Genomic DNA, 24,716 nt, shown 5'->3' with positions numbered 1-24,716 from the left:
CTCTCTTTTCCTTATCAAGCAAAACTGCTTTTCAGTCATTCAGAATTGCAACAGAACCACTAACATATTTCTCTAACAACAGATAATGAAATATACACTGTGCCCAGCATAATGGAAGATATTTACTCAAGCACTCATTGTTTTCATCCAAGATGCTTTAGGTATCTCTCTCTATTTCATTTTGGTAGTTCACTTCCATGGTTAAACACCAAACCACAATTTCCAGCATCAGTAAAAACAGCTTGTGCATTTGTCAGTAAAACAATACAACATAAAATGGCTAATCCTTTAAACATCTCCATTTTAAAGCATACTTTCATAAGAAGAGATGAGATGGAAAAAAAAGACTATAACAGAACGAAGAAACCATGATCTCTTCATCATGAGAGTAGTGAGGCACTGGAACAGGTTGCTCAGAAGCTGTGGATGCCCCATCCCAAGAAGTGAGGCCAGGCTGGATGGGGCTCTGAGCAACCTGGCCTAGTGAAAGGCTTCCCTGCTCCCAGCAGGGGGGCTGGAACAAGAAGGTCTTTATGGTTCATTCCAACCCAAGCCATTCTGTGATTACTGATCCTGCTACCAACTACGAAAACTACCACTCAGACAGAGCTGTTCCACTGACGATGCCACTGCAACCACAGACCAAAGCTTTGCAGGACAGATGCAAGCCAGACTTTTCCTGATACTTAGTGTAACACCTCAGGGAGGATCTTTGCTAACTTTATTTCCCTGTGCAGCCGTGCTAGAGAAAGCAGAAATCACCGTTTCCAGTCAACAGTTGGTCTCTGGCTCACTCGGCAAAGTGAACGAAGTCTGCATGAGGAATGTAAATGAGAACAGAAGGAAGGAAAGGAATTGACATGCATTAGTAATTTTAATTACAGCTCATCACATATTACTCTGGCTCCTTTAATACACTCCCTAAATTCAACAGCTGAGAAATGAATTCATGTCACGCATTGCAGACAAGGGCCAGTGCAGGGAATATAATGACAAGCAGATCATTTTTATGCAAGTATCATGAAGTTTATTTGCAAGGACTGACCCATGGATGAATACTAATACCTGCAGCAAGTGCAAGGAAGGTAAATCTATTATGACATCCCAGTAAAACACCATAAGACTCTCACTCAACTTGGCTCACTGGTTACAGTACATTGGCATAAGGCTGAAAACAGGATGCCTTTGCAGACCTGATGAGACCTAGCTAGTTACCATGGGGTCATTCTGCAGCAGCACAGACTCTTCTCTGTATAATCTCCATCTTACTAAGAAGGGGAGAAAAATGAGAAGGGAATTATCCATCAACTTTTTTTCCCAAACTTTTAAAGTTATCCACTTGTTTAGGATAACATCTTCTAGGTCCTACAAGAACCAGTTCTATAAATCCAAACAAGTTAACTAGACTGCTGAAGAAAAACTGCTTTGTCAAAAGTCAGATGGGATCTGATGACCAGCTTCAGAACAGTGTGAAACAAAACATCTCTTATCTGATTTTACAGTCCTTTTCATACAACAACCAAAGACATTTTGCAGAGATTTGGGATAACTTTGCAGCGAACACGCTGTTTTGGAGATTTGGGATTACTGTGGCTAATGCAACATTTATTTACCAGTAACTCTATTCCTTTTTGGGTGTTCAGATCTGTTTCTCGTATTCCCATTTAATTAATTGTCTTTCTGAAACCCAGAGCAATCTAAGGGCATGCCTACAGATCTTTGTAGATGTCTCTGAACCAGAAGCAGAGGTATTAGGGTGCTGCTTTGAAAGTGCTGTCTGGTGCAACCTTTGAACCAGCCAAAGCACCAATATTGCATTTGGGACTGGAATTAGCATCTCCATCAGTTCAGCTAATTCTAGCCCATGTGTGTCCAACATGAAGCAGCACAGAGGAGTACAGATATATCCTGTGAAGAGGAAAGAATGTGGTTCATTTATCAAGTGCTCTTTCTTGCACCCCAGGCAGAGCTGAGGATTTGCACAGAGACACCCTCCCCACACAAAGGATCCAGCTCCCTAGACATGCATAGTCTTTATACCTGTCCAGGAACACATTGTACCTGAAATGGAGTTCTAACCAGGAAGCTTCAGCTACCACTGAAACTAAATATTTTTTCACCACAAAAACAACATTACTCTTACCTTATTGGTGGATTTTCTGGGCCAGGAAGACATAACCTTAAGGTCCCTTAGCAATCCACACTCACAAGTGAAGTCCAGTGGCACTTCACTTTTGCTGTGATATAATTTATTCCACAAAGACCAACCTGTACCTAATCTCTCTTTTCTAGCAAGGCCAGTAAATCCAAGCCTGCAAAGGATGAAAGTAACATTACCTGAGCCCATCAGCACTGCTTGGCTTGCAGTCCTAGAGAGGTGAACTGCCCTTAATGGTCTTCCAAATTAATGTTTGACAAGAACATTGCTCTATGGCATAGCTAAAACAAAACATAGTAGAGAACTATGAGACAGGTTTGCATACAGGAGACTTTTGCATCAAGTTTTTGCTTTGTCTTCCTATGTACCTAATCATGTTAAATAAGTAACTTTTTAGAATTCCTTGATAACATTCTGGTTTTTTTTGTAGAGCCTGGTGAATATTCAGAGGTTTGGAAGGGAATGAGGGGTACTGAGCTGAGACTGCCTGATGAACCTCTATCCATCTGGCACTCGATGTAAAAGGGAGAAGGTGAGATAAAGAGAGCACCTGAAAACTGTCTGTAGGACATGCATGACTACTTAAGGAAACAAAATCCATGACTCTTTAGCTCTGCTCTAATAACTTTCAGCAAATGTTTACACATCACAGAAGTCATTTAACTGAATTTCTTGGTAATTCAGTTATCGTCTCCCAGGAGAAGCAGGCATTATCCAGGTAGGTTTAAAAAGCTCTGTCTATTCTGCTACTAAGCGCAAATGTATGAAAAACAGTGAGTGGGCAAACAAATTTCATTTAAATTCATGGAGTATTTACTATTTTGTGCCTTTTTTTCCCCTTAAGAAGATCCATTTTCTATCATGCCACATATAAACAGTTTATCAATGCCACTTATGCCTATTAAACCCCAGTATCTGGGAAATGCCAAATTCACAGATTAAAGATTTTTGGAGTGTAAAAAGCCTTGTGAACAATTTAGGAAAATACTGATAAAGGAAACATAGCAGGTTGTGCTTAAAAGTCTATTTTATTGACTGAACAAATTTGCTGTCTCAAAGTTTAAAAAAGATCTGAGAGTAACTGCATTAAGTCTGCCAGACACAGGGATGAGAGGCTATTATTTTATCTTTCACAATCCTCTGCTCAAGCCTGGCTTTTCACAGTTCATTGGAGAAAAAGCTTTTGAAATACATAATCTGAGCAGACATCTGTAGCCTTAATGAGCACGAGTCACGGTCCATCTCCAACAAAGATGCTACTGTAACAACACATTTAAATTCCAACTGGTTAAAGTGCAGAGCTGCAGCTTGGAAGGTTAAAGAACAAAACTCATATGCAGACAGGCAGAGCCTCTGCACATTATTTACTTTTTGTGTTTGGAGTTCTTAGGGCATCCAGCTAAGTCTCTCAAAACTCTTATTAAATTTTTCATCCTTGATGATTTTATGCACCATTAAATGAGCCTTTCATAGATTTTTGTGCACTGAACTCTCAGAATGTTCTTTATTCTAGTGATGTTTTTCTAACTGACTTATCTTTTTTCCCTATTACCCTTCTCAGTGTTACAAACAAGATTTCTCTCAGACAACACAGCACCTTGACCTCATGAAGCCTCCTGCTAGGTTACCACTGTTCCCCTCCTGAACAGCTTCACAGTTCCCATAGACACCAGAGACAAGGATTTGTTTTCAACTGCATTCAAAGCGTGTTTTTGCCCTGCTATGGCTTTCTCTGTTTCAGGCACAGAATAGAGATTCACTAATTGAAGTGTTACACATACTAAACAGATCTTATCTATGGGAATTGGCCAAAGGAATACAATATGATTACATTTTTGCTTGACAGGTACTTGGTAAATGGGTAAGATTTCTGGGAAGGCATCAGGATGAAGCTCCTTTCAGGTATGGCTGTAAGTTATGGCTGCACAGACAGACAACAGGCACCTGCACAGATGTCGTGGCTTCAAACAGCACCAAGGTTATCCTGTGCTTAACTCCCTGCTAATCACAAGTGTCCCAAATGCCCACAGCCCAGAACCACAGCAAACAGAACAGCCCTTCATCCAAGAAGTTGGAGCAAAGGGTGGATCTATTCCCAGCTCTTGAAGTTGCCCATCAGGTAATTTTCTCCACCTCTGCCTGGCTAGCCTCACCTGAAAACTAGATAGTGACGTTCCCAGGACATTCTCCAAAGCTGTTTCATACTGACAAGAACTACATTTTCCTGAAAAGTGTTTCAAATATCAGTCAAAAGTCTTAAATACCATTGGATGCTCTGTCTTTACCTATTCTTTCAGATGACTGGAAAGACATCTGAAAGCCTGCACAAACACAGCAGGACCTCTTGATATGAAGAACTAGTTAGCTGTACATATATATTTATATATTTACATCACTATTGGTATTAGTATAGCAACCTCAGCTCAGAGCAATGAAACAGAATTTCTCTGTATAATGCACTTTAGAGGCTCTGAGCAAAATAATGGTTACTGCTCCCAAGAATGTAAAGCTAAGTGTAAGACTTGGAACTATATATAGTTATAAAAGTAGCTAGCAAGACACAGATAAACCTAAGGACAGTAGCAGTCAGCAGAATCAGAAGCAGTGCCAGCATGTCTCATTCAGTGCACCAGAATGGGTGCATTACCAGTGCCTTCCTCCCCAGACTTAAATCCTCCTCCTGACCACACGCTGCAAGAGCTGTGCTTTCAAGTCTTTGCAGCTGCTCTAAATGAGCAGCTGAGTCAGCCTGAAGATCAAGAGCCTCACCTCTCACATGCCATCCTTTATCTTCTGCAGGGCAGGATAATTACTCCATGCACTTCACACACACAAAGAAAAGCAGCAAACTGAGCAAATAAGTGGAGAACTAAGAAATACTTAGCAGTAGTCATAGCAACCAAAGTTCTAAAATTAACTTGGCAGCAATGTAAAAACCTGCAAAGCCAAAACCTGCCATAAAGCACAGAAACAAAAGGTCCAGGCTTGGCAGCTGGAGGGAGCCCAAGGAGGAAATTAAAGTGTTACTCAGAAGTAATTTAGAATTACTCCAGCACTGATCTATGCAGCAGTTCCTGGACACATGATAGGATAGTGGTGTACTTTGATTAAATCAGCCACTAAAAAAACCCAGCCCAAAAGAGGGGTAAAACATAAGGAACTTTGTCCTGTAAGTCTCCTCTTTCTGGTTAGTAAATGTAGGGTCACCATTAACAAGGCTACCATGAAATTAGTTACTATAGAGTTCTGGTAACATTTTAGGACAGGAAGATGCCACTCAGGAAGAGTATGGGGCACTGAAAGCTTTAAGGGCTTGTGCTACTATTGGCCCCTCCAAGCACTAAATGAAACCTGCTCTGCAGAAAGAAAATCTCTAACTGCACCCACCAGAAGGCTCTTTAGTAGACCAAGTTATAAAATAAATCAAGAATCTGCTTCAAAGAAAGAAAAACAGTATTATCTTCCTAGCATAAACATGCTCTGGTGCTCTTGCTGAGCATGACATGACAACTACACATCTCCCAGGCTCTAGTGCCATTTCAAACAAGGTGCCTAAGCTGAAGATAACAGCCACTGATCCTAAAGCATAGCCTGGTCCTTCCTCCAATCTCCCAAGAGATATTCCAGTCTCACACAGTATTCTCCAAGTGCATAAAAAGTCCAGGTTTGGGGTCTTTGGCTGCTGTGTAATCTCTTGTGTACCATTAGTGAGTAGTATAGGACAGTCTTGAAAGTTAAAACAATATAATGTTTTAATGGGGATGTTAACAGAGCTATAAAACCCAACCAGCAAGACCCAAGCATACTCAGTCTCCAATACTTAAGGAGTAATGGACATACACTAGAATACAAGTTCCACCTCATCATGAAAAAGAATTCCTTTACATTGAGGGTGGCAGAACACTGGAATAGGTTGTCCAAGCAAATTATGTCATCTGTCTCTGGAGACATTCAAGAGGTCACTTCCAGCCCTAGTGATTCTTTGATTCTGTAATATCAGCTTCATCTTCACTTTAACTAAAGCATACTATTTTCTACCAAAACCCCTCGGCATCACTGGCAAATGTATGTGCAAGTGCACTGTGCTGTCTTCTGCAAAGGTTAATTGGAGCTCTGAGCCAGGAAAGAACCTGGACATTGTATCAGCTCCCTGCCAGTGCAAAGGCATGCCCAACCTTGATTAATTTTGAAAGGTCATCAGTACAATTCTAAGCCAAAAGTGTGATGGAAAACAGGTTTGGCAAAGGCCGTGGGTGGCTCTGCCTTTCCTATTCTCTAAGTGTTTAGAATCCAAGTTTCCATGACATACTCCACTAATATTCCTTGGAATCATGTGAATATCTAGGAGGCAGAAAAACCCAACAAATAAAAACAGAAATTAAACTAATTAAAATGAAAATTTGTGGATGAAATGCTTGTGTTTTTATCATCTATCAACTGTGAAAAGAAATTACACCCATTGCAAAACTGTTACCAATTCATCCTGAGTGATCTATATGCCTGAAAAAATGCATGTTATTTCAGCAGAATGTCTGGGAAAAGCTGAATGTGGGATGCTGTGCAGGACAGCTGAATTGCATTTTTATAGTGTTTATTCTGGAGGCTGGCAAGAAGAGACACACAGTGCTCAGCTAGAATGTGCACATTAACTTTTTCCTGGGTGCTGATTAGTGCTATGAACAGCTGGAGCATAAGAAGGATAATAAGGCTTGAAGAAATACAGTGCAGGATTTATGGAGCCTGCAGTCAGGTATACATGGCAAGAAATACTGCTTAAATGTGATTTAAATCTATTTTAGAGTAAGTTTATAATCAGTTTATAAATTTAGTCTAATCGTTCAAGAACTGTATTTTAATGGCTCTGATTTTTGAAAAAGTATTAGTACAACATCCATGTCCTATTTTACATATTAATATTGTCAATCCTACTTATTTTCCAGAATTGTGGAGATGTTGCCAGACACACAGTACACATAGTTTCACCTGTTCAAGAAGCTACTAACAATCTAGAAACCATGAGCAGGTAGTGATCCCAAATAAAAAAAGAGACAAATCTGCAGAGACAGAGAATACCTTCCAGGTCACCTAATCCCTTTCCATCAGCCATTCATTCATACCTACTCAATGCCCCTTCAATGACTGCCTCCGGGATGCCACAGAAGAAACCAGCAGCAAATGCACTCCAGCAAGAGCCTGCAGGCCACCCTCTGGCCCGACGAATCAAAAGGAGACTGGAGAGGAAAGGAAAGACTACAACAACTGAGCAATGTGGGTAGACACTGAGTCCAAAGCAAGATTAGCTCAGTGCTTGGCTCCAACAGACAGTGCACCTGTGTGAAGTTACATTCTGAGATGCTTTCCCTCTTAAAATTATCTTGACTTTGCATTACATTTGTTTGACATACAAACTAATGTTTCCCTTAGGCACAAGTTTTGTAAACTCAAGAAACTCCTGCCAAACAGTGGCCTCAGTAGCTTCACTGTTCAGGTTCCAGGAAGGTCTTAAGAAACATTGCACCTGGCTGCAAACCAAATTCTAAATATTTCCTTACATATTATATGCACATACATACAACAGGGAAAAAAAAAAGGCAAAACACAACAGCAGAGAGGAGAGCAATTGGCTGTGAAAGCAGCTCTTGCACCACCCTTTTTGGCCTTCCTGATCACAAGACCCAGACTGTCAAATGCCAGAGAAAGAGAGAGGGAGGAAGAAAGAACAGAGAAGCAAATGAGGCAAAGAGAAGAAAAAGAAAAAAGCTGCATTTGAAAGCTAGTGTACACAAATGGGACACTAACAAGCATCTGGAAGGCATTAACACCAGGAAGAAGATAAACATGTGCTTTTCACCCTCTGATAAAAATCTCACTTGATCAGAAGAGATGACACTGAAAATAGGGAATGGGAGGGAAACATTCAAAGGCTGTGGCTGCTGTGGCTCATTAGAAAACTGAAAGCCTTTCAGGGGGGTCCAAAAGGCTCTGCTCTGAATCTGAAACTATTCAGTAATTACCTGAATGACAGAGAATGATTATTCAGCTTGCTGTTAGGCACATCAACCCAGCTAGATGAGATCAAATTTAAAACTTATTTTAAAATAGCAGAAATGGTCAGGGATCACGTGCAGTCAGGTGTCAGCAGGAAACGGTATGTTCACTGGCAGTGAAAAATACAAACTCAACAGAATCTAGCTCTAGCAAGGTGTGTGCTCAAGCATATATCCAGCTCAGGACATCACACTTTAAAAAAAAGAGCAAAGGTGAAACATAGCTTGATGGAGAACAACATGAAGATGCCCACATAGACACTAACTACCAAGAAGGGATTGTTTAGGCTGAAGAAAACATTGCAGGGAAGCCTATAATATGTTAAAATACAGAAGTTTGAAATTAATGAGAATCAAAACCATGCCTGCTCTAACAATGTAAGCGCAGGGCTTTCAAACACTGCAGTGTTTGAACAAACACTGAAGTGTCCCAAATTACTAATGTGAGAAATCATAGCTTTATTTCACACATCTAATTGATTAGAGCTGTCACCTCTGTCAGTGAATGAACACTAGTAGCACCATGTGCCTACATGCCTAGATTTCCAGTTACACTGATCACTCCATAGGGACGATCATTCCCGTAAGTCCTCAGGAGAGTTTCTTAAAGTTTTTCTGATGAATATAAAAAAAAAAATTCCTATAAATTTAAAGTATGTACAATCCAGGCTGAATTTGAACCACTGACCTCCAAAGGGAAGGCACCACAGTAACTTACTACCTACATAGGTAGCTCTGGTGTGAGGTGCAACTTGGAAAGTGGCAAGGAGAATGCAGCACTGGAACAGATCCCCTTGAGCTAGCAATGGTCTAGCTGTGCTTTGGAAATACCCTGAGACCTCTGACAGTCCTGAGTGCTTACACTGGCCTGCAGTCAGAAATAACAACACTTTCACCCCGCCAATCAAATAACCCAAAACACCTCACAGAACCTAAATTTGGGTTATTTCTCCTGGTGAGCTGACACACCTGTGTTTGTCTCACCAAACCTGTCTTCAGATGCACAGAAAAAATACGAAAAACACCTTCTAACAATGAGGATGGTGGCCCTCTTGTAAAGAGCTTTATATCACTTGTTACATGATCCCATTATTCTTCCAAGTTCAGTAGGAGTTCATACTTCATTGACAAATCAATAAATTCTGTAAGCCTTAGAAGCTAACCATGCGTTCAGAACGGAAGGAGGAGCTCAGCCCCTCCTTTAGAGTGCAGAGGACGCTTGGACACCTTTACCCTGTGAATGGACTTAGTATAATATTTCAGACAGTAAATCAAGATATTATAGTACCTGGGACTTGATCCAGAACCTTTTTTTTTTGAAATATGCATTATAAAAATTTTGGTCTCACTTCAGCAAGTTTTCATATAAATAAATTAAGCAAAAAAATATCTTTAATTACAGAACAGAGAAAATTGCTGCACTTGATGAAAGGCTGTTTATTCAGCACTGACAAATGCAGCCTAATGAATGTGAGAGTGCCAGATTTTATTATTGCTGAAGATGTAGTCTTGCTTTTTGTTTCCAGAGAGATTGTGGAAACGTTTATTTTCCCTTTGACCCTGGCTGACTGACTAAACTAGTCATACTGAATTGTGCAATTCTTGATATGAAAAGCATGTGTACAATGCAAGAAAGAAAAATGTATTTTAAAATTTGTATTAAGAGGCAAGAATCATAATTATTAATCACTATGTCAAGATAATTACTGTATGCAAGGGCAAATGAAGAGATTTTTGGTGGCATACTTATAGTTCTTGTTCTGCCTGAAAAGACTGGAGGCAAATAATAATGATTAGTACAGCTTAGCATAGTTTAAAAGGCACTGAATTAGCTAATGTGTCACATGAGAATGAACCTTTATTGACAGAAACTTCAGCTAATGCATAGCAGTGGTAAAGAAGGTTAATAGAAAACTGGCTTATCACAAGGAAAGGATATTAACTGCATTATGGCATGATTCTGCAAAACCCCAATGAAACCATGTTTGAACACTGGCAGCCTACTTTGGCCAGCTTACTTGAAGACAGAATTAGGTTGATGGAGAGTGCAGCCTGAGAAACAAAGATGATGAATGGGGGAAACAGGGCTTAAATATCAAGAGAGAAAAAAGCATGCTTTATTTAGTATTGAGAAAATATTACTAAGAGGAGATATGACTGAGGTATTTATAATAGCCTCTGGTTATAAAAAATAAGCTCAATGACTAATTCTTAGATTATTGGACAGATCAGAACTAAAGGTGAACGAGGGTAAAAGGGAAAAGATGCAATACAAATTTAATGAAACACTTCTCAGGAAGAAGAGAAAATAGGTAAAATGATGCTTCATGACTAAATTTAAACAAAAGCTGGGGGACTGTGTGGGCTGGGTAAAAGCTTCTAGGGAGCATAACTTGTAATAGTTGAGACATGTTTCCACTTACACACACACAAGCATCTGCTGCAATTTTAAAAATCACTCTTAACAAAGGTTAAGAGTTTATCTAATTTGAAAGAGGAAGAAACAAAATCCTTTACTACTACTACTTTATAGTACAGATACAAATGACCAACTACAGTATTTTTTAGCACTATTCCTTTAAGTATTTAAAGACAAATCACATAAATGTTACAGTAATCCAACAAGATAGATAAACCTATTCCATACCTAAAAAGCAAGACTTAAATTAATAAAATAAGTCACTTCAAGTTGCAGAGCTAAAGATTGTCAGCCAGGATCAGAAACTGGGAATTCTCAGCTTCCATCAACCATACCCTGCTCTCCACACACACAAAGACTTTAATGAATTATTTACTTTTTCTTTACTATCAAAGAGGAGGCAGCTTTATTGCTTTACTCTTAAGGTGCATTTAATTATCCTTGAGCAACCCAGTCCTGTCCTCCCCAGCACTCTGTGGTATTTTAACAAGCTGTCTATATACAGTGTTCACACGTTAAAGATGGAGGCTGATTTAATATGCCTATGTCTCAGCTTAAAAACTTGTTTAAACTCAAATTAGGAAAGAAAATTAAAAGAAGAAGAAAAAAAAAGACCAAATCACACTGGATTCTAGTCTAAGTGGAACAAATTAACTATCTAAAAATTACTGAATAAAAATGCATAACAAACCACAGACACACACTGGTCTGCATGACTCCTTCCTCCCTTTACAAACAGTGTTAATTTTTCAGCAGATTTTGTAGCTGTAGATAAACACCCCATAAACAAAGACCTCTGGATGCTGAAGGCCTGACTGATTCTAACATAACTATTTAGCAGTCACTCTTACCTTGCGCTTGATGGTTCCTCTGCATCATGCTCACCTGTGCAATTCTACATCCTTATTTTGAATTTTAAATACACAAACAACAAATTGTGCAATTTGCTTTCATCAGGCTTTTCACTAAAGTTTCAAGAGCTGTAAAATTGGAACATAGTGGTTACCTGTAATTCATAAAGTGACAGATGACCTGGGAGACCTCTACCTAGGAAAAATAAAACCTAAAATGCAATTTTCACACACTGGGGTGTAACTATCCTGCCTTGGGAGTGTCACTGCAGTTTTGAAGGGATTAAAACAAAGAGCAGTCTCCATAACTAAGCCAGCTAAAAGTTTAATTAAATACAATTGCTTGCTGTGCTTCCCTTCCCCAAACAGCCTCATACATATTTATCACTGTAATTACAGCAGTAAAAACCTCCACAACTAATTATGCCATGCTTCTCATCTTCTGTATGCCTGGAATTTTTTACATAATTACTACTGAAATTAATTGCAAGTTAGTTAATTTTGCACTTTGTCCTTTCAAGCTTAATTGAAAATTAAAATTTTTCAAACCAGTCATTCTTGAAAGCATGGTGCTTTTACCTCAGATGGTGCCATAACCAAAATGCTATTTTAATGGCTTTTAGTAATACAGCAGAGGGGAGTAGTGTAAATGTTATCATTTAAAATAAGAGAGGATTGCTCTAATGCATATGTACCATATGCTTGGTAGTGCTACACTTTCCATAGAATTTTCAGCCTGCCCAGTGGCCCTTGGCCTCTGGTGCAGTGCATTAGCATGTCATCCCTTGAGGCAGACACTGCTTATCAGCCACACTTAGCTTAGATAAAGCTCAAATGGAATTTCATTTGACTATGGTTTAAGCATTGTGCTAATATTTTAAGGGTGACTATTGATTTTGGATGTCCAGTTCTACAACTGATTTTGAAAAAGTAATGAACATTTCCTCCCTTAAGAGGTATGGGAAGAGGGGAAGAGCCAAGATTTGACTCGGTCTAGAAAAATAATTGCCCAAAAAGTTTTGACTTAGCCCCGGAAGCACACAGTGTCCTCGTTTTCTAGGTAGTCTCTGCACTCAATTGTGATTTACTGATTTGGGAGTGCCTTTAATGAAGAACAACACAAAATCTTCCTATCAACTAAGGAAGTATCTTGATGCCATGCTGTGACAACAGACAGAAGATGCAGAACCCCTGGATGGGGATCCCAGCAATTTCCAAAACACAACTGGCACTCAAAGAGGACCAGTGACACATCTCAGCAAACCAGGGGACATTTCAGGGGCCAACACCATATAGTCCCATGTAACTCAGCCCACTATTTTTATTATTTCAGTATTATTTTCATTTAAACCCATGTCCTTAGGATTTTATAATAGTGGCAATATTAGTGGGTTTTGCCCACCCAAATAATTCATTGTTTTAAACAAAACAACGTCTTTATTTTAAACACCTTTTCAATCTTAACTTCAAAGCTTCAATGTTGCTGTGTTTATTTTTTTCCGTCTGTCAAGAAATCTTGCAAATTTCTAATCAGATAGAAGACTTTCAAAAGCATAAGAGAACTTTGCTAGGAGAGCACTTGTTCCTCACTCCTTCACTATAAATCGCCATAAGCCAATGACTCCATGGGTAATTTTTCCCTTACAATCTTTTGTTTTCAATTTCTGTAGAATCTTTCAATTCTGTAGAAATATTTAAATTTCTGTAGATTAGTTCAATATCTTGTTGCAACAAAAATCAGGGTGGTTGGGGAGTAATTAAAAAGGTAATGAATAAGAAAAATCACTGAAAGTCAAGAGTCCAAGAATGCCAAGAAAGCTCTTTCAGCAAGTGTCAAAGATCTATGACAAGGGATCCCTTACCAGTAAATGAATACAATATTTGTTCTGTCCCAGTAGACTAAGAGCTGCCAGTGAGTAGCTGTGAACCTGTGAGCCACATGCGTGTTATTAGCTATGAGGCTCTGAATAAACTAGACTGGTACAGTGTCAGAAAGCAATGATTTCAGTTTTACAGATAATTTGCATTTCAATGAGGAAAAACCCTACTTGTTTATTATGTCCAGTTTAAAAGTTGAAGCAAAACACGAATTCACTCGCGCATTTTCATAGACTGACTATAGTTCAATACTTCTACCCACATAAAATTGCAAAGCTTTTTGTAAATCAGTCTCACGTTTTCTTAACCAAAGAAACTTCATTCTGGTAGCAAGTGTTACACAGATGTATACACAAAAATACAATGAATGATTTGGTGTGAAATTCATGATATTTTGTACTCTGCACCTTTATCTGATGAAAGTCTTCTATGCTCTTATTTGAGCCTCAGAAAACAGAGTTCAAAAATTTCATGCTAGTTCAGATGTTCTAAGGATTTCTCAGTGCATACCTACATACTACACTAAAAAGCATTTTTAAAACCTAAAAAGAACAAGGAAAAAAAATTCTGTCAGTGTTACACATGTTGACAGTCATTTATTTCAACTACCCCACCACAATACTTCTGCTTTAATTAAACATTAAATCAGTCAAGTAGGCATGCAGATTTAATTACTGCTGTGGTTTAAAATGAGCTTATTTTCCCTTGAAGCCAGTGAAGGTTAGCAGGATGACCTCAGTATAATGGAAAATCCTCAGTCTGGCAGGATGCTGGACACAAATTTGTCCCTTATGGCACAGTTTAAATATCATTCTCAGTAATACAATGCTCACAAAGAAGTACTGGCTTTACAAGTTTAATCCAAACATACCTGAGGTCTATGGCAACTGAATATTTGAAGGAAATAAATCAATCTCTTTTAGGGAAACAGCCTATTCAGCATTAACTTTGTCAGCCCAATAAAGTGGACCTGATGCAGAAGTCCCCAGACTTCTTCATGTCTGATTGATACTTTTCTCCTCTGACTCATCACTGTGACCATTTCAGCCATCTCAGTGTGGGAGTCAGGGTCAGGTCACTTCAAGTGGAATGGTCAGAGCTCTCTTGGGGACAATGGGTGGTACAGGAAAGGGGAAAGAAAAGAGGAGTCTTTCAGGCCACATGATATCAGTTCAAAGCAGCTCCCATCAGACATGAGAGTGAGGCTTGTCACCTTGAGCAGAGTCTTGTCCTGTTCACACCAGGGGATTGAAAGAGACCAAGAACACACCCACCACAATGATGGTAAGAAGTTCTGTTGTCTCCTGAGTTACGTCCTGCGGGGACTTCTGGGATAGCTGTCAGCAATCTGAAACCCACCCACTGATTTCCAGACCTCTTTGGAGGACTATTTGTGTATACCTTCATCCTTTTTCTGCACTGAGATTTTTGACCAAGAATCCTAAAGGCTCTATGTCAGATGCAGACAGTGATTCTGGTTCTGGGCAAACCTCAAGCAATGAGGGCAATTACCCGCTTAGTGACAGATCTGAGTAGGTGAAAACAGGGCAAAGCTGTTTAGTAGGAGGCAACTACAGACGTTTGTATTTATTAAAAACCTAAGTATGCAGTGAAAAGCAACTGGCAGCCGAGAAGGTACTTAGTAATAGAGTCCTCTTGCATTTAAAAATTGCAGATGTTCCTGAGTATCTTTGCGACCCTACTCTAATACTCTGTCTAGACAAAAACACCATAGAATGTATAACATATGACACTTTCTATATCCTCTGTGGGGATTCAGCAATAAATCAGGTTTTCAGACTCAGAAAAATTGCATTCTTTTGAAAGTGACTTGCCAAATTTCAGTAAAGGAAAGGTTTTCTGCCCTTGGGAACAAACCCATGATGCTTTAAGTATGAGTACCAAGAGATCATATCCAGGAAAATAACTGAACCAGTTTTGAAGTAATAGGACCTGTAGAGATCAAGGAGAAAACAATGACATTCTATGCTGCACACCCTCTTTTTAATGCTGCATCTTACACAAACACTCCAAACTTGACACTCATTGTACAGACCAAATATTATGCATGTTCCTCATTGCATGCTAATTCTGTAACAGAACTGCAGCATTATGACATTCAACACAAAATCAGTATTCTTCCATTCTCTTTCTTCACTAGCATCTGATAACAAAGGCAATTGGGGCTGTGATTCTTTCATCTCCCCAAGTTACTGAACGTACCGTCTAGGTTGAGGCCAAACAATTACAGAGTTCACCCAGGAAACAGGAGATGCCAACTCTCATCTCTTCTGCAAGGACTGCTTATGCTTTCCTATACATATAAATACATGAACCCTACTTATGGAGAATGGAACACAGAGCTGCCTCCTCCCACACCTCTTTTGGATCATCCTCCCTCTTTCTCTCCCTTACCGACCCAAGGACTCTCCAATTCCCTCCTACAAAGCAATAAAATGATATAAAAAGAGTGTTTCCACCCATATACCCTGAAGCTGTAGAGTTCAAGGTTCTCTCTTAAGGTCTTTTGCTCATAAACATTTTAGGATGAGGGCAGCAAGGTGTTCCATTCTCCAACAAAGATTTAACTAACCCTGACAGAGGATGAAAGGGAAATTCAGCTTATCCTGAGTATTTCTGAGGTAAGTGAATGCAAATGTTACATTTCTGGTGGAAATTAATCCTGTTTGTGCACGTGAGCCCTTCACCTTGGGAGTCTTTGATAAATGAACTCCAGCTGAGAGCATCTCAGTCAGAGACGTGCGTGAAACCAAAGCCAAACTGCTTTGCTCCACCCAAATGGAAGCAGATGCAGAACACTTCAGCGGCATTAATCCAGGTGCCTCTTTGGACTAACTGCTTGCTATACAGTGGCACAGACCTTTCAAAACCACATCCTTCTCATTCAGTTATCTCCACCATTATCATCAGCGTATTGTAGAAAGATTAGCAACAAACTTTCTTTCTGACTATGTCTTTGGCATAGTTTCTTTATTGAAACTCTAATGAAACTAATTCATTTGCTCACTAGTTGTTTGTTGTTCCACTGCTAACAGGATATACAGCATTTCACTCAATGAACTGTGCATCCTTATTTAACAATCCTTTATACTGCACTATTTTTAAATAAGGGACCAAGTGAAAAATCTGCTGCCTTACATCATACAAGGCAAACACTTTCTTAAACAAGGAAAATTTGCTTTCATCTGAAGCCCACAGACCAACTTCATTGGTTCTATTTACTTATACTTGCTGAATGCATGCCACAAAGCATAAGTATTTGCATGGCAACACATGGTGTGTGATAAACATCTTAAATACTTTATGGAAATTCCTTCTTTTCCAGCTCCTCTCCATCCTACACCTGAATTTTTAACACTTCAAGAGGTGACTTAAATAAACCCCAACTCAGACTGAATTGTATGAACGTAGCCCAAGGTTCTGACTTTCTCCTGTAACTAATGACACCCTTATAAAGCACATAGCACATGCTCCTAACTATTTTTCTTGGTACCCTATAGTAAACCAGGTATTCTGGAATTTTCCTTTCACCCCTCTGCTCTGACAAACTCCTGATCATTAAAATATCAGACAAAGATGCAAGCAAGTGCTTTCATCTGTCGAGAAGAATATTTTGAACTAGGCTGAAAATCAAGAAACAGAACATACAGACCTCCACTATTCAAGTCACAACATGTCCATGGATGAAGTCTGTTGTTCATTACCAAAAGCTTTTTGGCAGGAAGAAAACATGCCAGGAACCTGTTCTACAATAATATATGTACATGTATATGAAAAAGAACACATCTGTTAAGACTGTATTAATGTTCAATTTTGATTGCTCTGGACAGACAGTTAAAAATTAACCTGCACTGTGGACTGAAAAAAACCCCCAAACTTTCTATCCCTTCTAGTTAATACAGATGCTTTCTCCTCAGGAAGAAAAACACTTTTTTTCTGTAGCACACAGAATTGTGAGCGCAGGTTTGCTGTTCTGCCTCGTGGTTATACTGTGCATTTAAATCATACACCATTTAAGATAAAATAATATGAAGTTTATGATCCTGTCAGTTTTTAAAAGCTAATGATATGTGCTACTTAAAGCAAACTGCAAGCCCAGTGGGAGGCATTATAATTAATACAGTTTGTTCAAAGAAAAACAAATGCAATTCCCCCTCATCTGTCAGCCAGCTGCACTGCAACCTGAATGCAAGGAACATGGAACAATAAAGCAAGAGTGTGAGAAAATCAGACAGAACTGGGGCTCAACAAAAACCAGTAAGAATATAAGCCAACTGCATCAATATCAGGCAGAAAGATTTGAGTTTGTAACATCTATTTAATAAATATAAAATTTCCCCATCTGTTCTGATTTCAGGTTTATCTTTCCTAGCAGAGATTACAAGGCAATTTTGAAATGCTCCCTCCTAAGGAGAGCTCTTAAATTGTAATTATAAATTATGAGAATTTGCAAATTCAGGCACAGAGAAAAAGTACAGTAGAAAACAGGGGAAAGAACAAAGGAAAGTTTGCACAGCAGAATAGGCCATAGGAATTTCTCCCCAGTCCCTGAAATCACACCCACACCAATCAGTGGGTCCCATTAGCCCCTAATCTGATATTGATTTTAATCTCATTTACACCAGATTAATTGCTACAATACCAGATGACTTACTACTCATTTAAAATGGAGTATGTTATACTCAGATTAGGTCCTTAACATTTTGACAATCTTAATATTGATTCCCTCACGGCATCTAGTCTTGCAGAATTCCTCTAAGGACATCGACAAAGCCATTATTTCAATTTTTTTGTTTTAAACAACACCACCCACAAAATTTAAAGACTGGCTGTCAAGCATTCACAACAAATTTGATCAGTACTTGCTAACATTTTCATGCTCCAATATTAGTATGGTACTTCCAAGCACTTGCTGAGGCTTGAAACAACAGACACATTTTAGTTTTCGCACTGATGCAAATGCAAATTTTTTAACGTGCTGTGCTGCTGACGTTAGACAGCCTTCATCTCAGTGAGAAACCAGTCCTGTGGACTGCAGGTTAGCCAACAGCTTCCAGATAGGACATGTGCACAGGTATCCTTGGTAGAAATCTACCTAGACAATGGCAGGGGCCCAGCCTCCTCCCCTCCTGCTGAGCCCAAGTGATCCCAGAGCTGTCAGCTGAATATGAAACTGAGGTGCACATAAATGTATGGCTGAGTTTAAAGTACCATGTCAGTACCAATGTATTGCTGGGCATGTCTTCACACACATAAACCTGTACAGCTTCATCTTCCTTCATCGCTTGGCTTCATTTACGGCCAACAGCTGTTTCTATCTTTAAATTATCAATACTTCATTTTATAAGATAAGGAAAACAGTTAGCCAGGTCTTCTCTACACTATTATAAAATTCACCTGGCCTGTGAGAGGAGTAACACCAAGAATCTTCCTCTTAGCACATTTCCCCTTAAAGCACAAGGCATGCATTTCTTTGAATTGTGTTAAAAGGAAATGGGTGGATAATGACATACACTGCAGATCTCCTTAGAAAGACAATTACTCAAAATTTGGCATTCAGGAGGCTTTAAATAAATTAATTTTTTCTTGCACTTCTTTTTCTCCTTCCCTTCTCCCACACCTCTACAGATGTGAAAAAAAATCAAAATCTTATTTATACAAGTCCCAATATTTATCTTGGTACAAAAGTTGTAATAATATACTCTTTTTCAAGCAAAAGGGACAATTCTGAGACCACACAACCCAGAGGAACTCAGGATGGCATCCCTCAGCACCCAAATAGGAAAGTGAAAAACCACTGTCACCACCAGCATCCGATCTCCTCAGAGCTGATTATTGCATTGCTCTAATTTTTGCTTAGCTCAGTATTATACAGCTGTGCATACAATACATGCACCATACTTGTTAGGAAAATAGAAAACTGTTTTATTGCTCATTGACTACTATAAATGTTAATAACTGTTCCACAGCCTCTATTCTTCTTGCTGCTTTCATACTCTTTAAGGGAACGATGTTTTTGCCTCACACAACATACTGACCCCATTCGCTGGATTTTCAGCTTGACTGGTCATTTCTTTGAACTGGTGATTTAAAGTGGTAGACACTGTATTTCTATCACATTTATTTGTGACAGAATTAATATTATCTTTTAAATTTCGGTAACCTGAGGACTGTTGCACTTAGCTATGCAGAGAAACTGAACAGAAGCAGCTGAATGAGCAGCACTGAACACAGAATTCACATCAATGAACTGCATAACATACATAATATTTTACATGATGTAGAGTTTATATTAATTCTTTTCAGTATGTACAGAATCATATAAAATTCAGAATTGTCTTCAGAATGGTAAATGGGTTTAAATTTTAATGGGTTAGAAGTTTCCTTTCAGACTCCACTTCCGAAGATGCCAAAACAAAACAGTGTCTTCTCAGATAATGATTATAAGCAATTAACAAACAAGAGCTGTTCTTTGCTGAGTTGAGGGGGCACGGGAGTGTGCCAGGTTTGGATTGCCAATAAATCAAGAAGCAATGAGTTTCATTTCCCTAGGACCTCCACAGCACTTGTGTCATCCCCCAGACTCCATGGGGCTTGTACGTTGTAACTTCAGGGGAACAGAGGCCACCACATACACTGACTGTGTGAGCATGATCATTATGAAGATGCCAACAAAGAAATTACTTTCCAAGTAAAAAGCCTCAATAGAACACCAGATGTTTCTTCCTGTGGTTAATTAGCAAAAATTCTCCCCCACCTCTGTAATAGAAAAAAAGGCCTCACTGCCTTCCCTGTTCTCATGTTTATTTCATCTTTTGGCCTTTATCACTGATTTGCAACAAAAATTCCTCCTCTATTTCCAAGAAGAGCAGATCTGAATGAGCATAAACTTATCTTTTGAGGAAGCACACCCTGGAAACACTTTTAATTGCACTGTTTTAGTGAGAAAATATTAACCTCTTCCTGATAATTAGTGGATTTAATTAATAAGGACAGTCTTTCAAAAGAACTAAAATCTGACTTTCTAATGCACACCAAGCTTAATGAAAAGAAAACCTACAAAAAAACAGAAGCAGGGATAATATACCTATAGTCATTAGAATTATATGTCAAGACTGCAAAAAGGAAAAAGGCTATCCAGGAGACATAAATTACCTGTGTAAGCAAAAAAAACCCCACCTAATAAAAAGTCCCAAAACAAAACAGATAGTAAGAGCCAAATTATAAACTTTGATTCATCATTATTTACTTACACAGACAAAGCAAAAGTGTGACTTAATCGTATTCTGGTGTTCTGATACTTCCATTTAATCACTGGACTAATTTCAAATGGAAATGTAAATATATGAAAAGAGATAAAAACATTTGATAGATTTAGAGGCCAGAGTAAGTATTTTGAGATCATAATGTAAATACTTATTTTGCAAATATCCTCTTGTGACATTATTTTTTATACAACTCTAAAGTGTTCTTATAAGAATTCCTAGGTGAAATGGATCTTCAGTATTAGACTCTTCTTGCTGCTCAAGAGGATTAACAAGGCATAAAAAGAGTCACACTAGAAAACAAAGACTAATGTCTACAATCAGACTCTATTGATCAGCAGGGCAACAATATTTTCCCTGTTGCCCTTCAAATTGCTGATTGATACAAGTATATTCCACAAGCTGAAAAATGCCCATTTCACCCATGCAGAAGCCAAACAACAGTTCTGTGTGTCAGCATAATGAAGTATTAAAAGCTTTTTTGGGAAACTCCACAAACAGGAGCACCTCATTGCTAGAAGTGAAATAATCTACTGAGAGAAACATGATTTGAATTGAACTGCAAACATACAGCAGGATCCAGTCAAGATCACCCTACTCCCAAACACCTTGTCAGAGATGCCTGGGGAAACTGCATCTACTCCTAACCTTTCCAAGGGCATGTCCAAAGGAGAAACGCACTCACAACTTCTTCCTGAGCAATGTCATCAAGTGAACTTGTGACAGTATGTTTCTGTCCTGCTGGATACAAGAGACAAGATACTAATGCTTACTGTCTTTTTAATGTCTTTTTACAAGGGCATATAGTGACAGGACAAAGGGGGTGGCTCTCAACTGGGAGCAGATTCAGATTATGTATTAGGTAGAAATTCTTTACAGTGAGGGAGGTGAGGCACTGGAAGAAGCTGTCCGGAGAAGTCATGGATGCACCACCCTGTTCAAGGCTAGGCTGGGTGAGGCTCTGAGCAAACTGATCCAGCAGAAAGTGTCCCTGCCCCTGGCAGAGAGCTTGGAACTAGATGATCTTTGACGCCCCAACCCAAACTGGTGTTAATGATTCCATGATTAAGTAAGCAATCAACAAATAGTTTACATAAATCTCTAACTATACCCTTTGAAGATAAAGGAAGTGCAACTGCTAACTTTAAAAGTTGGGGGAAAAATTATCTCAACAGAAACTTGCTGTAAGTCACATAGTAGGATCACAGATGATCAAGGAATTAAATTTATTCTCTCAATTCTTTGATTAGATGGCCCAAATGTCAAGGATGCCTTGTTTAATCTTTATGATCTCTGGTGATGATTCCAGTGTGCCAGGAAGCCTTCTGACAGATCATTCCTGTATTTCTCCTCTAGCTAAAAGCAGAGTAGGAATAGAAAGTATTTTTAAAAATAAAAACAACATATTTTTTGATTTGCAAAACCAGTTGCCAACAATGCAGATCCCTTTAGTAACACTGAGAGGGATCAAGAGCAGGGAATACCTTCACATATTCAGCAAGTAAGCACTCAATTGCACTGTCAAATGCATGACTAAATGCCAGACTCCCTCCAGCAGCTCTCTTCCTTCTCTGGAGGATGCATTCAAAAAGCTAAGCTCCACAAATACACCTAGAAAATTCTTCTTCCCTAGGAAGATGCTCTGTAGAGAGGAATCATTAGAATCATTACAATATCAATAAAACAGCAGATTAGGACCACAAGACTTATCAGCAATACTCTGCTCCCGAGTCTGTCAATGCAGCCATGGCTACACCAGCACAAACAGCTGGGATGTTCCCATTTACTCTGCAATTGGTCTGAAGTACAAACAACAATAAATTCTGGAGCCACAGTGGACTGGAAAATTCAGCATAAAGAAATTACTTCTTTACATCTCTGAAGATTAAGACAGCTCCTGCTTTTAGGTGAAATCTAGTCAGCATAGGATGGCAGTAAATGAAGCATGCAATGAGTATCTACTCACAGATGGGGCTTCAATACCTTTCCTAGATTAGTGACATTCTGCTGAGCCACTGCATCCCCAGCACAAGTCTGCAGTCTGAAACCAAAAATGCCTGGGCCATGATGCAAAGTGCTACTTTGGGTTAAGAAATTTTTAAAAAAATGCCTGCATCTGAAAACATTGTGCTGGATAGACATCACCAGTCTTTCTTCAACTGACCTAAACTCAATGCTGCAGTTAACAACAAAAACATGGCCAAATCTGTACCTCTGACTGACAGAACAGCAAACATTCCCAGGATTAACAATTCTGGAACTATGGTCTCGTACCGATCCTATCCTCTGACACAAGGCAGATTGAAGGAAAACAGTATTGATCATCAATGCCTTATCCATGGGCATACATTTTAATTCTTTGGGGTAGAAAAATAGGGTGTTTGTATGAATGCTTTAGATTTGTTCATTTTTACAGTTACTGGCCACTTTTAGAAATTCTACTATAGTTCAGAGGCAATATTATTCCCATGGATCAGGGAACAAAAGTAATTGAGAGCAGAGAAACAGAGTCACAAGGTTGGCACAGACAGTTATAACAAAGAAGGCAAATAATTTATAGTATGAAAGGATGCAAACACAAAAAGCTTAATGTTAACCTGATGTGATGCCAAAAAATAAAACAGACTGAAAAGAAAATATTTGACAGTACATTCTCTGGATCATTAACAATGTCTAAAATATCCTTGGTCAGCAGCTTTCCTTGACACAAGCGATCTGTTCAGAGAGGCAAGTCAGCCTCCCACTAAATCCTGATCAATAAAAAAATCCACAGGATACAGTAACATCTTCTCTTGGCAAGTTAAATAACCAGTGCTTTGAACATCTGACTAAGCATGGTAGTGAGGGAATTAACAATTAAAGCAGCAGAAAGCTGCGGAGGCACATGAGGGAGAAGTGCAGAGGACAGAAGTTGGAAATACCAGTGTTCAAGCTGCACATGAAAATGCCACTCATAAGCACTTGACTACATAGCTGATCTGAAAACTGATGTAAATAAATATTTCCTTTGGAAAAAATATCTACTTGGCATACAAGAATCAATCACATGATTACATGTTAATAGACAGAAACAGAATGCTCTGAATGCATTTAATTATAGTAATGGGAACCAGAAGGGAAAACATTACCCACTGGAGTAACAGAGGCTATGGCAAGCTATTCTGATAGAAAATCAAACATGTTATTCCAGAGTTTTCTATGTGCAGCCCAGAGAAAAAATATCTTCCTTTTGCTCTAACAATTTTAAACACAAAAACTCAGCACTTACATGACACCATTAACAGCAAAACAGAAACTAAAATATAACTAGCATAACCCTGGCATGGCATAATTATTTGAAAGGCTGATAATCCCTGCAGAGAGACTGTAACACACCAGAAAAGCTCAGCCACAACACAACCTAGAGATAACTTCTTTATCTGTGCCACAGAGGCATAGCAGCTCTTGAAACAGGCACAAACTTACTTAGCAATAGCTCAAGACATTTCACTCATCCTTGACAGAGGCAATGTAGCTGTCAGCACAGGAAATTATACACAACTCTGACATTCAAGTGTGAAGTTTCTAATTTTAAAGGTTCATCTTGAAAAAGGTCTAGCTCAATTTTTACACAGGAAGGTGTCTGAAGTGGCCTATTTTCAAGTCATAAAAATGTGATGAAACAGGAATATCCATAGCAAAATATCTGGGGCAAAATATGGGAAGCACGCCAACATTATTTCAGCTTTCAAATCAATCTCTATTGGACAAGGACAAACGAAAAGCTTTGACTGTTAAAGCCCATAGTCAGGAGTTGAATATTCATGAACCAGATCATGGAAAATGAGCCCACCAGTAGCAGAGATGCTCTGGATCTGCTGCTCTCTGGAAGATAAGGCCACGCTCTTACAGAAGGTGGCAGGTTTCACCACTGAACATTCACACTGCAGCTCAGGAGCCTCCCCTGCCAGCGAGACAGCACTTGGGATGTGACGAACCTGTGATGGTTCACTGCTTCACAATGAAGCCTTATCTCCATCCCTGTCTGGCTGCAGATGCCAGGACAACAAAAAATGCAACTGATTTATCTTGCTGGTG

At 39.0% G+C, this 24,716-nt stretch overlaps 1 protein-coding gene across 3 annotated transcripts in view; it reads right to left on the bottom strand.

Annotated features, from left to right (window-relative positions):
* Positions 1–24,716, bottom strand: part of LDLRAD3 (low density lipoprotein receptor class A domain containing 3) — a 107,493-nt gene that overhangs the window by 7,494 nt on the left and 75,283 nt on the right. The gene's annotated exons all lie outside the window — the stretch shown is intronic.

Source organism: Melospiza melodia, chromosome 6, assembly GCF_035770615.1.
Source record: "Melospiza melodia melodia isolate bMelMel2 chromosome 6, bMelMel2.pri, whole genome shotgun sequence".
Lineage (NCBI taxonomy): Eukaryota > Metazoa > Chordata > Aves > Passeriformes > Passerellidae > Melospiza > Melospiza melodia.
Note: the sequence above shows the minus strand (reverse complement) of the source record. Positions and strands in the feature narration are given on the sequence as shown.